Raw genomic sequence first — 15970 nt, 5'->3', positions numbered from 1 at the left:
TATGATTGTGGGTTTGAATCCCAGTTTGCCCCGCTAATGTTTCTAGGTTTGTCAGCACCATACACGTGTTCGTCGGCGTCACCAAAGTGGTTATCGTCTGAGAACATAACACTTTGGGTTTTCCATGACATGACATAACTGCAACACTGTTCAAAGCGGCGTTAAACCAAACTCACTCACTCACTAATCCCTCTCATTTATGCAATTGGTGTTGCTCCTACTTGACAACGGTATTCGGATATTTACTGAAACGTCACTATAATAGTATTTTAACAAAGTTGTTATTCATAAAATGTGTCTACTTTGTCATCCATCAACTTCTAAGAAATGCCTTTCAAACAATTCATTTTATACTTATATGCCATGGAAAATAATATTTGTGGAATATAGACATTGTACGTAGGAAGTAAAGTTGTTAGAAATTCAAATGATGTGTGTTCTTCTATTCATCGCATGTACTTAAAAAGAAAACCAGATGGAACTTGCGGTTGGTTGAGATTGAAGGTCAACGTCACAAGACTGGAAGTGTAACTTTCACACTGTTGGAGAATTCGTGGTAGCTTGATCAAAGTCCTCAGTCCTCAGTCATTAGTATCAATGGTAGTACTTGTGGTTTGTTTTCAGATTAGTGAGAAATGGAAGGAAATCCCGACTCACGTGACAATCACATGACCAGATGGCTCGCTGAGGAAGCAGCTGAAGCACCGAGGGGGACTGAACGAGGGAGACAACCTACCTCTATATCTGCAACACAGCACAACTACAGTGAGCACTTCAAACAAGCACAGTCATGCATACTGATTAGAATAAGTAATATAGCAGTAGCTGATCTTAGATAATAGATTGAGTAAGACAAGAATTAATAGAATTAAAGACTATGGTATATTTGTTTGAATTACTGTTAATTACGACGAAGTTTGATTTCGACAATTTACCAAATTACATTCACAACAGAAAATCGTCCAAATTTGTTTCTATGTAAGTTGATACTCACAGGTTTCTGCAAATGGAATTTATTCAATATGTCTTTAGCTCATCTAGCTGAAAGTCAGTTCTGACCTTCGTCTGTCTGGATGTCCATCTATAACTTGACACTCTTATTCTTTTAGCGAACACCTGGTGTCAACACTGGTTTCCAGTCAGGCCTTTATATATATTTCACCACTATGTTTCCTTTATGACCAATGGAAACTGTTTTGGCTGATGAGCGAGAGTGGTTATTCTCTGGCGTTGACATTTCATATCATGATTATGGAAGGGTTTTGTCCGTCCGTCTGGTTGTCCATTCTTAATTTGACATGCTTGTTTAACCTGGTGTCATCATTGTCATTATATATCATGATTATGGAAGAGTTTTGTCACTATTATTTGGCAATAAGAGGTTCACTTGTTCTGTTGCAGGTGGTCCTGTGTCTCAGGTGAACTTGACCAATGCTTCCAATGTCTCCGTCTCCGTCGGGGAACAAGGAGCTAGAGGATGTCTGTCACAAGGTGAAACGCCACCTGGCATGCACATGCTGATGAGTTGTAGAGGATAACTATTATTATGAGAATGAAAAGCAGACAATTTAGCATGGTGATATGGACTAAGGGATGGCCAATCAATATTTGGGACGGGCTGGAAAATCTCTAAAAAAAATTCCACGCCACCTGGAATGCACATGCTAAGTCGATGTTGAGGGCAGCTAGTATCATAAGAATGGAAAGAGGATTAATTTAGTATGGTCATATGGAGTACTACATAACCGTTTGTTATTTGGAAGGTGCTCGACAACCTATAAAAAAACAAATTCCAGAATAAACTAGGGAAAAAAATTCGTCATCAGGTTTCACCGCAAAAAAAATATAGTTGTTGACTTGCCACTCTTTATGTCCTGAAATACATTTTGGGTTATGAAACAGGATGGGGGACACTCTCAAGCATACGTGACACTAAAACACTATGCACTTCATATACAATGGTTAACAATTATACCCAGCTACTTGAATGACCTGTTACCACTAAGAGTAGGCACTATAACCTTAGAGATATAAACAATATTAGTAGCAGTTCACTCTGTGCAGATTTGTCTAAAGTGAATTTATCAGAAAGCTGAACATATCTTTGTGGAAATCTATGTAAAAACGTCTATCATTTCTTTGTCGAATGTTCTAATTATAATGTCATTGGAACTTCATTATACAACAATATTTTATCAGTTGGATGCCAAATCCCGATCCAAACAATTATCTTTTGTGATATTTATGTACATTCAAAGTGCAAAAACATAATATGTCAACAAAGATATTTGATAAACAATTTGATTTCGTATTTTACATGGGTTGCTCTACAATTTACCTCTCACCAGATGGCAGGTATATATCATTCATCACAGCAATAGTTTATGCCATTTTATTAATTACTAATGTTACTATTTTAAGCATCCATCCATTCATCCACCCATCGATTTTCAATTGATCTTTTCATTTAGAGGAGGCATTATGATTGGTTGTTGATGGTAAGCTGATGAGCTAGAGCACTTCTGAGCTGGATCAGTGATAAGAGCGTTGGAGAGGGTTACGTTTCCACTGGAACGCCACTACCAGGGGTATATATGACAATAGTAGGGAGACATAATACACTAGATAATGGAGGAGGTGTCTTCAGGTGTGTATTCCTTAATCTTCAGGGAACAATTACAAGGTATCTGAAGTAAGAGATGAATACTCAGTAAATACATTCTGAAAGTGAATATTGCGGTGAACTGATGGTTTTATTGTTTGGCTGTTTTAGGCTTTGTTTATGCAATCTGTTCAAACCAACTTAAAGTTAATGTGATCATGTTGAAGGCTTATGAAGTGGTCACTTTGAAAAACATCCTCTTGTTATCCTATGTGCTTAACTACTTTCAGCATCTAGCAATCCGGTTAGAACAGAAATTATTCTGAGTGTCTCTTTACTTGCATCTGTCTGGAAGCATAGAGATCAGGAAAATACAACTTTGTAGTTATTATTCTTTTGTCAGCAAATATTTAAAATGTTTTGGTCACTATTTTTAGCCTCTGTTTTGGTCCTCCACAGTGATCTTGAAGGTAAAAATGCTACACATACTTCCTTGCTTGTAGGAGTCAGAAATCAGAACCAAATACCGACCAAATTATCTTTTCACACAATCATTGTGTTTTTCATTTTCTCACAGAACGTTTCTATCAGAAGTTGGGACACGTAAAGGAGTATTTTGTGGATATCCATGCCCTCCAGACAGCCAAACAACTCCTTGAGATACATGGCCATGTCAGCATTTGTGGAGCTCCTGGAGATGGGAAGACCAGCATTGCTCTGATGATCTGTGAGGCATATCAACAAAAGAAATATGAAACAGTGTTTGTGGAAAACATTGAACGGTTTGACGTTGATACAATTTCTAAAAGGCAGTCGCACATGCTGGTTGTTTTCGATGATATATTTGGCTCTGTCACATTCATTGCAAATTTGGAAAAACTACGTAAATTGTTCAGTGCCTTGGTTGATGATCTTGCTAAAACTGCTGCTGATACAGAGAGGGATTCCAAGAAGAAGAAAGAAAAGCAATCCAAAGTTAAGGAACAATCTAATGAAGAAACCCCCATCTACAGACTGAAGCTTGTGTTTACATCCAGGACATACAACTGGAAGGAGGGATGTTCAAGACTACATCAGTACAAAGTGGACCTACTTAAAACAGAAGCTGTTCTTAATATGACCAAAGACTGTCTAACGGTTGAAGAGAAGAAATGTATGTTACGTTCCTACAAGACCAAACATCCTACATGTGATATCTCTGAAAAGGATATTTGTAGCATCATAGATTCAAGATACAATATATTTGGATTCCCTCTTATCGGCAGACTCTTTTTCACCAATGCAGCCTTCCAGATGCACATCCTGAAATTCTTCAATCATCCCCTGACCTACCTGAGAGGTGACCTTGACACCATTGTACGGGAAGAAAGCAACAGATCGGCAGCCATCATCCTCCTCATCCTGTGTGATGGAAACCTGAACCTTGTCTCCTTGACGTCACGGAAGTCTGGACTCGACATGTTTGATGCTGTGAAGGAAGTAGTTCCTTGTTGTATACGCACCGGCATTGCCAAGGAGATCCACAACTTTAATGGGATCTATTGTACAGTCGAGGATCACATAGCATCTTTCTCTCACCCGTCCATATACGATGCTGCAGCCTGTGCTGTAGGATATCTCAATATCGTGTTGCTGCTGGAACACTGCTCCCTGAAATTCATGTATGAAAGAGTGAGGTTGGGTAAAGGTATACAGTCATCAGACATTGATGACGTGACAAGCATGATCTACATCACTCCCCAACTACACCAAACAGTAGTGGACAGACTGGTGGAAGGTATACGACAAGGATGCTTCATTTGGACAGTAAAACATCCAGTTCTCCGTGATGAGAGGATTGCCTCCCTAGTATGGACAGAGATTGAGGATAACATTGTTGAGATTGTCCTACAAACAGATAAGGACTCTGGTGATTGCTTTTTGTATTTGGCTTCCATATCTGAAAGTTACTTTCTATTCTCAAAATGTTTAGATGTTGTTAGAAGACTGGGTGACACTGCACCTGATCTATATGGTTGTGTGGTAGCCTGTGTCACACATGGCAAACTGAAACACCTGGAACACCTGGTTACAGTGATGTGTCTACATGGAGGATTCGATGTTGAATATAGCATATATGGGCAAACACTCCTGCTCATGGCTGCCAAGTCAGGACATTTAGAGGTTTTCAACTTTCTCAGACGAAAAGATGCTGATATTTCAGTGAGGGACTGGAAAGGAAATACGTGTTTGCATTATGCCTCTGAATCAGGAAGCATATCCTTGACAAGAAAGCTGGTTGAAACGTGTCCTTTTTTAATAAATTTGATGAGTTACGAGGGTTTAACACCTGCAATGCTTTGTGCCAAAGCAGGTCTCCTTGATATCCTGAAGTTCCTAAAACAAAAAGGGGCCGATTTAACGCTTATTAACAAGACAGATTGTTTGCATTTAGCAAGTGAAAATGGCAATCTGTCAACTGTAACTTTTTTAATTTCATTGAAAACATTTGATGTGAACAAGAAAAAAACATGTTTGAGGCAAACAGCAGCTATGGTGGCAGCAAAAGGAGGACACTATGATGTTTATCAGAACCTTGTATCAGAGGGTGCAGATCTGACCCTTACTGATAAATACAACACAGACTGTCTGATGTTTGCATGTAAAGGAGGTGACATATCTATTGTGAAACACATCCTATCAATGACAATATGTGACATCAACAGACAAGGAGGATATAGGAAACAAACACCAATTATGATGGCATCGGAAGGAGGACACTATAATGTTTATCATCTCCTTGTATCTGAGGGTGCAGATCTGACCCTTACTGATAAATACAACACAGACTGTCTGATGTTTGCATGTGAAGGAGGTGACATATCTATTGTGAAACACATCCTATCCATGAAAACATGTGACATCAACAGACGGGGAGGATATATGAAAGAAACACTAATTATGATGGCATTGAAAGAAGGACTCTTTGATGTTTGATATCTCCTTGCAGCAGAGGGTGCAGATCTGACCCTTACTGATGAAGACAACAACGACTGTCTGATGGTGGCATGTGAAAGAGGTAACCTATCTATTGTGAAACACATCCTCTCCATTAAAACATGTGACATCAACAGACGGGGAGGATTATGGAAACAAACACCAATTACGATGGCTTTGGAAAGAGAACGCTATGATGTTTGTCATCTCCTTGTATCAGAGGGTGCAGATCTGACCCTTACTGATGAATACAACAAAGACTGTCTGATGTTGGCATGTGAAAGAGGTAACCTATCTATTGTGAAACACATCCTATCCATGAAAACATGTGACATCAACAGACCGAGACGATATAAGAAACAAACACCAATTATGATGGCACTGGAAAGAGGACACTATGATGTAAATCATCTCCTTGTATCTGAGGGTGCAGATCTGACCCTTACTGACGAAGACAACACAGACTGTCTGATGTTTGCATGTAAAGGAGGTGACATATCTATTGTGAAACACATCCTATCCATGAAAACATTTGACATCAACAGACGGGGAGGATATTTGAAACAAACACCAATTATGATGACATCGGAAGGAGGACACTATGATGTTTTTCATCTCCTTGTATCTGAGGGTGCAGATCTGACCCTTACTGGTAAAGACAACAAAGACTGTCTGATGTTTGCATGTATGGGAGGTGACATATCTATCGTGAAACACATCCTATCCATGAAAACATGTGACATCAACAGACGGGGAAGATATTGGAAACAAACACCAATTATGACGGCATTGGATGGAGGACACTATTATGTATATCATCTCCTTATATCTGAGGGTGCAGATCTGACTCTTACTGATAAATACAACACAGACTGTCTGATGATTGCATGTATGGGAGGTGACATATCTATCGTGAAACACATCCTATCCATGAAAACATGTGACATCAACAAACGGGGAGGATATAGTAAACAAACACCAATAATGATGACATTGAAAAGAGGACTCTATGATGTTTGTCATCTCCTTGCATCTGAGGGTGCAGATCTGACCCTTACTGATGAATACAACTGTGACTGTCTGATGTTGGCATGTGAAATAGGTCACATATCTATTGTGAAACACATCCTATTCATGAAAACATGTGACATCAACAGACGGGGAGGATATTGGAAACACACACCAATTATGATGGCATGGAAAAAAGGACACTATGATGTTTGTCATCTCCTTGTATCAGAGGGCGCAGATCTGACCCTTACTGATGAATACAACTGTGACTGTCTGATGTTGGCATGTGAAGGAGGTGACATATCTCTTGTGAAACACATCCTCTCCATGAAAACATGTGACATCAACAAACGGGGAGGATATTGGATACAAACACCAATTATGATGGCATTGGAAAAAGGACACGATGAGGTTTATCATCTCCTTGTATCAGAGGGTGCAGATTTGACCCTTACTCGTAAAGACAACACAGACTGTCTGATGTTGGCATGTATGAGAGGTGACATATCTATTGTGAAACACATCCTATCCATGAAATCATGTGACATCAACAGACGGGGAGGAGAGCGGAAACAAACACCAATTATGATGGCATTGGAAAGTGGACGCTATGATGTTTGTCATCTCCTTGTATCAGAGGGTGCAGATCTGACCCTTACTGATAAATACAACACAGACTGTCTGATGTTGGCATGTGAAAGAGGTAACCTATCTATTGTGAAACACATCCTATCCATGAAAACATGTGACATCAACAGACGGGGAGGAGAGCGGAAACAAACACCAATTATGATGGCATTGAAAGGAGGACACTATGCTGTAAATCATCTCCTTGTATCAGAGGGTGCAGATCTGACCCTTACTGGTGAAGACAACACAGACTGTCTGATGTTGGCATGTGAAGGAGGTGACATATCTATTGTGAAACACATCCTATCCATGAAAACATTTGACATCAACAGACGGGGAGGATATAGGAAACAAACACCAATTATGATGGCATCGGAAGGAGGACACTGTGATGTTTATCATCTCCTTGCATCTGAGGGTGCAGATCTGAGCCTTACTGGTGAAGACAACAAAGACTGTCTGATGTTGGCATGTGAAGGAGGTAACATATCTATTGTGAAACACATCCTATCCATGAAGACATGTGACATCAACAGACGGGTGGGATATAAGAAACAAACACCAACTATGATGGCATTGAAAGGAAAACACTATGATGTATATCATCTCCTTGTATCAGAGGGTGCAGATCTGACCCTTACTGATAAATACAACAAAGACTGTCTGATGTTGGCATGTGAAGGAGGTAACACATGTATTGTGAGACACATCCTATCCATGAAAACATGTGACATCAACAGACGGGGAGGAGAGCGGAAACAAACACCAATTATGATGGCATTGAAAAAAGGACACTATGATGTTTGTCATCTCCTTGTATCAGAGGGTGCAGATCTGACCCTTACTGATGAATACAACTGTGACTGTCTGATGTTGGCATGTGAAATAGGTCACATATCTATTGTGAAACACATCCTATTCATGAAAACATGTGACATCAACAGACGGGGAGGATATTGGAAACACACACCAATTATGATGGCATGGAAAAAAGGACACTATGATGTTTGTCATCTCCTTATATCAGAGGGCGCAGATTTGACCCTTACTGGTGAAAACAACACAGACTTTCTGATGTTGGCATGTGAAGGAGGTAACATATCTATTGTGAAACACATCCTCTCCATGAAAACATGTGACATCAACAAACGGGGAGGATATAGTAAACAAACACCAATAATGATGGCATGGAAAAAAGGACACTATGATGTTTGTCATCTCCTTATATCAGAGGGTGCAGATCTGACCCTTACTGGTGAAGACAACAAAGACTGTCTGATGTTGGCATGTGAAGGAGGTAACATATCTATTGTGAAACACATCCTCTCCATGAAAACATGTGACATCAACAAACGGGGAGGATATAGGAAACAAACAGCAGTTATGATGGCATTGAAAGGAGGACACTATGATGTTTATCATCTCCTTGTATCAGAGGGTGCAGATCTGACCCTTACTGGTGAAGACAACACAGACTGCCTGATGTTGGCATGTGAAAGACGGGACATTTATATTGTGAAACACATCCTATCCATGAAAACATGTGACATCAACAGACGAGGAGGAAATAGGAAACAAACACCAATTATGATGGCACTGAAAAGAGGACTCTATGATGTTTATCATCTCCTTGTATCAGAGGGTGCAGACCTGACCCTCACTGGTGAAGACAACCCAGTGTGTCTGATGGTGGCATGTGCAAGAGGTAACATATCTATTGTGAAGCACATCCTATCCATGAAAACATGTGACATCAACAGACGGGGAGGATATAGGAAACAAACACCAATTATGATGGCATCGGAAGGAGGACACTATGATGTTTATCATCTCCTTATATCAGAGGGTGCAGATCTGACCCTTACTGATGAATACAACACAGACTGTCTGATGTTGGCATGTGAAGGAGGTCACATATCTATTGTGAAACACATCCTATTCATGAAAACATGTGACATTAACAGACAGGAAGGATATTGGAAACACACACCAATTATGATGGCATTGAAAGAAGGACACTATGATGTTTGTCATCTTCTTGTATCAGAGGGCGCAGATTTGACCCTTACTAATGAATACAACATGGACTGTCTGATGTTTGCATGTGAAAAAGGTGACATATCTTTTGTGAAACACATCCTATCCATGAAAACATGTGACATAAACAAACGGGGAGGAGAGCGGAAACAAACACCAATTATGATGGCATTGAAAAAAGGACACTATGATGTTTGTCATCTCCTTGTATCAGAGGGTGCAGATCTGACCCTTACTGGTGAAGACAACACAGACTGTCTGATGTTGGCATGTATTGGAGGTGACATATCCATTGTGAAACACATCCTATCCATGAAAACATTTGACATCAACAAACGGGGAGGAGAGCGGAAACAAACACCAATTATGATGGCTTTGAAAGAAAGACACTATGATGTTTATCATCTCCTTGTATCAGAGGGTGCAGATCTGACCCTTACTGGTTAAGACAACACAGACTGTCTGATGTTGGCATGTGAAAGACGTGACATTTATATTGTGAAACAGACATCAACAGACGGGGAGGATATAGGAAACAAACACCAATTATGAAAAAAAGATTATGGAAAAAAGATACAATGTTGTTTATTGTCTCCTTGTATCAGAAGGTGCAGATCTGACCCCTACTGATGAATGCAACTGAATTGAATATTGAATGGGAGTGTCAATCAATTTGGGAACAAGGTTTTGGATAGTGTGTGTGAGAGCTAGGTGGTGAACACCAATGGGCCCTGCCATTAGAAACACCAGGATGGGCCATGCCTTGACACCCCCCGTTCGGTTTGACACTGTTATGTTTGTTGATCACCCTACTTGTTGAGAGTGGATTTGTAGAGAGGTATCACATCCATAGTGAAACATGTCTTGTCAACGAAAACATGTGACATCAACAGACAATATGTTGATCACCCTACGTTTTGAGAGTATTAAGGTAGAGAGGTATCACATCTATAGTGAAACATGTCTTGTCAATGAAAACATGTGACATCAACAGGCAGTTAGTGGAGAGAGACAGGAATGATGTTTATACTCCTCTTTGTCCGAGGGAGGGGCGGATGTTCTGATTACCCTGATTTACTAATATATCCTTTTCTGTGTGATATCTTGTTGGATTAACAGTGTGACAATTCTGTCATGACTTAGTTTCGTTGACGTTGTTATATTGTCGATATTTGTCATGTGGGCTTCCACTTGATATATGATAATGATCGATGGAGATGACAGATATGTCTCTACTGTATGTACAGTTCAATTCACAAAGTTGCAGAAGTTCGATCGTCCCTTCTGCTGGAATAGCCCACGAGCCAGCTCTGTGCTCTGTCGATGGAGATGCTTTTTTACCCATGCTTTGTCCGAGGGAGGGGCGGTTGCTGGAACAGCCCACGAACCAGCAGTCTGTTCTGCTCTGTGTTCGTGATCACTTTCGTTCTTTATGCTTTTATACATAGAATGTGGTGACCCATTCTCAGTTCTTACAGGCTCAAAATATAGATCCTAAATGTCATTGAGTAATATAAGTATAATGCACAGTTAATAGTTATACGTGAGTACAAACAATTCAGTTGAAATAATGCACACTCAATTGTGATTGTGTGGACGCCTATCAAGTATAGACAATTGGGATAAGTCAGTTCCTGGTTGAAGGGTGATAGCCAAGGGGCATTTAGCACACGATAGAGTTTTGTTCACAACCCTGACATCACTGCATGGTGTTTCTGAACACTGATTAAAATCAGAACAAAATTAAATGGTTTAGTAATAATCACCATAATATTAACGGCATTACCTGAAATAATGAAACTAAAATGAGCACTATGCTAATTCTATGAGAGGATGTGTTATCTAAAATGTGCCTCAATTTCTAAATTGTATCCCAATTCACATTCTCCTAAAACAGAAAAGGTGTCCAGATCTGAAACCTATGGACTCGGTGGCAGAACACATGTGTTGTATAACATTGTATATATACCATTGCACCATTGTCTGATTTGCCTCTTAAAACAAGTTACTGCTGGTGAAATAAAGACAACACACATAAATGATTGTTTCTCTATTTTGTGGATCATGGTCTACAGGTCTATTCTAACATGATGAAAATTATGTAATCTGGTATGTGTGACATGCAGTTTTTAAGATATTAATCATGTGGTTTGGATAGCAATGTATGGATATTAATCATGTGGTTTGGATAGCATTGTATGGATATTAATCAATGGGTTTATAAAGCATTATTTGGATATCAATATTCTGGTTTGTATAGCATTGTATGGATATCAAACACATGTGGTTTATATAGCATTGTATGGATATTAATATTGTGGTTTGTTTAGCATTGTATGGATTTTAATCATGTGGTGTATATAGTATTGTATGGATATTTAAAATATGGTGTGAATAGCAGTGTACAGATATTAATCATGTGTACATGGCATTGTATAGTTATTTATCATGTAGTTTGTATATGACAATTATGTCCCTCCTCTTCTGAAATCTCACAAATTTTGACACTTTCCTAAATCAGCATTCACGGCGTTATTAAGGGCCTAGTGTATGTTTTCAAATCGACATTTTGGATAGTTATTATTGGAAAAAATTGAATTCCAAAAGTAGTATACCAGTGATTTCGGGGAAATTAAAACACCAATGACAATTGTGAAAGTCGCCGATAACCCTACAATCATTTAGAATGGTTTGGAAAATACGCAAACACTAACGCCGAAGTAACTTTCCGCGATATTGGACAGGTTTGATAAAATCACGTTCACGTGTGCCGGTTATGAGACGCCTGTTACATCACATATATTTCAAACTCAGCTGCAATACATACATCCCTGTAGTCCTCATACGCACTGCAGCGTTACACGATTTTAACTTATGCAGGTCTAAGCGTTCATACTTCAGTTGACCACCACAATGGTAAATTCATTTCTTAATTGTATAGATATTGATCATGTGGTGTATATAGCATTGTATAGATATTGATCATGTGGTGTCTGTAGCATTATATAGATATTGATCATGTGGTGAATATAGCATTCTATAGATATTGATCATGTGGTGTATATAGCATCACATAGATATTGATTATGTGGTGTCTGTAGCATTATATAGATATTGATCATGTGGTGAATATAGCATTCCATAGATATTGATCATGTGATGTACATAGCATTGTATAGATATTGATCATGTGGTGAATATAGCATTGTATAGATATTGATCATGTGGTGTATATAGCATTGTACAGATATTGATCATGTGGTGAATATAGCATTGTATAGATTTTAATCATGAAGTGTATCTAGCATTGTATAGATTTTAATCATGAAGTGTATCTAGCATTGTATAGATATTAATCATGTGTGTTTAGCATTGTATAGGTATTAATCATGTGGTCTATATAGCATTGTGTGGATATTAATCGTATGGTGTATAGCATTGTATAGACATTAATAATGTGTGCATAATATTGTATTGATATTAGTCATATAGTGTATAGAGCACTGTATAAATATTTATGAAGTGGTGTGTATAGTTTTGTATAGACATTCATCATGTGTATGTAACATTTTATAGATATTAATCATATGGCGATTTATCAATGAAAAGTGCTGTGGTACTCGAGTAGGTTAATCTTAATATTACGCCACAGTATCTCAACGGCTTAGCACTAAAAAACCGACATTAGTACAAGCAGCCAAAATCACTCACACACACAAAATACACAACCACACACACACACACACACACACACACGGACACACACACACACACACACACACACACACACACACACACACACACACACACACACACACACACACACACGGACACACGGACACACACACACACACACACACACACACACACACACACACACACACACACACACCATACGCACACATATGCACACACACAGACGAACACACACAAAATACACACACAAACACAAACACTGGCACACACACAGACGCTCACATACATACACACCCACACAGACGCACAAGCCCGCACACACAGACGCACACACAGACATACGCACACACAGACGCACACACACAGACACTCACGCACGCACACGCACAGACACTCACGCGAACACACACACAGACATTCACGCACACGCTCACACAGAGACACTCACGCATACACACACACACACACAGACAGACACACACACACACACACACATACATGCAGGCTGCTATCTGAGTGTAATGCCAGCTCCCCCGTGATTCTTGATCTGGTGACAACAACACAACTCCTCCCATCACCAGCTTTACTAACATTTGATTCCTGGCCTTGATGTGATTATTTATAGATATGGTTTGACTTGATTCTTGATCTGGTGACTACAGCACTAAACACTTTCACTTATGTCAGTTCACAGCAACACATACATTATGAACAAGCCAGAAAGTTTGATTTCATGTAGTTTGAATCCCGTGGTGAAGACCAGTGCCTTGGGTTTTTTTGTTGCGTGGCTTGTCAGGCCCAGACTCGAGGGTTGACATGTTTCAGTGATAGATATACTGCCGGACAAAAGAAAGTATACACTCATGTTTGATGGTGACTAAACATGAAACAAACAAGAAATGGTTATTCGCCGATGGTCTAAAGTGTGAAGTGTTTGGGCGACTTTTTTCAGGGTGGTAACGTTTTGACAACGTTTGTGATGTTTTGGTAAAATACAATTTTCAAGTGTATATTTTACATTGCCCGACATTTGTCAGCGGCTTCACTTCGCTGTGAAAAAGCTCTTGGTCGAGTGTATTATGACTGTAGTGTGGATGGGTTTGTTCAAATTCTGTTTGAAGTTCTCATCTCATTTAGATAGTATTTGAAATTTAAACGTCAGATATATTGAATTGAATAAATAGAGAAATGGTTATACATGTGTGATTTCTGTCATTTTTTTATGTTGCTATAATATGTAGCCTTCCACCCTCCAAATGGAATCCATCTTTCATATATGGAGTGTCCTGCTCACTCGACCAAACATAGCACCTCGACAAGTTCCAACTTGTACCGGTCATGGTAGAATGGCATTGGAAATACAGAAGGTTTATCTCCTAAATGATGGCACTTATGAGAATTTCTGTCAAATAAATTTCAGTTTGGAATGCCTGTTGATATCTTTTGTTTTTTAAATTAATAATGTAATCCATGAATACTGGATACAGGAATATTTCAAGCTCACTTTTCTAAAACGTTGCTCTACACCCGTGGCACAATATTTCAGAGGACATTTGCAGTTGTTAAAGATTGTAGAAGGTCAAAGGTCAAGGCTACACCAATACCTTAGTAATTATACACAGGTATATCGATACCTTATCTATTATAGACAGGTACACCAATACATTAGTTATTATAGACATATCAATACCTTAGTAAATATACACAGGTGTATCAATACCTTAGTTATTCTACACAGGTGTATCAATACCTTATTAAATACAGACAGGTATATCAATACCTTAGTTATTATATACAGGTGCAAAAATACCTTAGTTTTACATACAGGTACAAAAATACCTTAGTTATCATACACAGGTACAAAAATAGCTTAGTTATTATAGACAGGTACAAAAATACCTTAGTTATTATACCTCTGACAGGTACATCACTACCTTAGTTATTATACACAGGTATACTTATATCTTAGTTATCATACACATGTATATCAATACCTTAGTTATAATACACATACCTTAGTTATTTTAGACAGGTATATCAATACCTTGTTTATTATACACATGTATATCAATACCTTAGTTATTATACACATGTATATCACTACCTTAGTTATTATACACAGGCATATCAATACCTTAGTTATGATAGACAGGTAGATCAATACCTTAGTTATTATATACAGATATATCACTACCTTAGTTATTATATACCGGTTATATCCCTACTTTAGTTATTATAGACAGGTTTACACCACATTAGTTATTATAGACAGGCATATCACTACCTTAGTTATTATAGACAGGCATATCACTACCTTAGTTATTATAGACAGGTATATCAATACCTTAGTATACACAGGCATATCACTACATTAGTAATTATAGACAGGTATGTCGATACCTTAGTTATTATACACATGTATATCACTACCTTAGTTAGTATACACAGGCATATCAATACCTTAGTATACACAGGCATATCACTAACTTAGTTATTATATACAGGTATGTCGATACCTTAGTTATTATACACATGTATATCACTACCTTAGTTAGTATACACAGGCATATCACTACCTTAGTTATTATATACAGGTATATTGATACCTTAGTTATTATACACAGGTATATCAGTACCTTAGTTATTATAGAGAGTTTTTTCAATACCTTATTGATTATATACAGATTTATTACCCACGCGGTAAAGATACAGATGGTACACGTGTGAGGTACAGGGTTGACCTCGTTTTAGTCGTTTTGATTGGATAACCGTGACCTCTGTCACACTGGAACTACTTATTTCGTCATTCAGTTTGCAACTATGCAGAACTGAAGTAATCTCACGAAAGCGAGAGACACTTACACACGCTTAAAAAACCAAACGGGATTGTCACACGCATCAACTTGGCATTCTGTATTAGTTATGCACAGAGCTACCACATACATCTTATAATCGATACATTATTTACAAATCCGTGGAAGAGTGCCTGAATTCTGATTTTGTGGCCCAGAACATCCC

At 38.5% G+C, this 15970-nt stretch overlaps 1 pseudogene; it reads left to right on the top strand.

Moving 5' to 3' along the window:
- Nucleotides 1-635: 635 nt before the first annotated feature.
- LOC139447967 (uncharacterized) lies at nt 636-9703 on the top strand (annotated as a pseudogene).
- Nucleotides 9704-15970: the final 6267 nt, after the last annotated feature.

Source organism: Haliotis cracherodii, unplaced genomic scaffold (genome assembly GCF_022045235.1).
Source record: "Haliotis cracherodii isolate W230 unplaced genomic scaffold, xgHalCrac1.p SCAF_7, whole genome shotgun sequence".
NCBI lineage: Eukaryota > Metazoa > Mollusca > Gastropoda > Lepetellida > Haliotidae > Haliotis > Haliotis cracherodii.
Note: the sequence above shows the minus strand (reverse complement) of the source record. Positions and strands in the feature narration are given on the sequence as shown.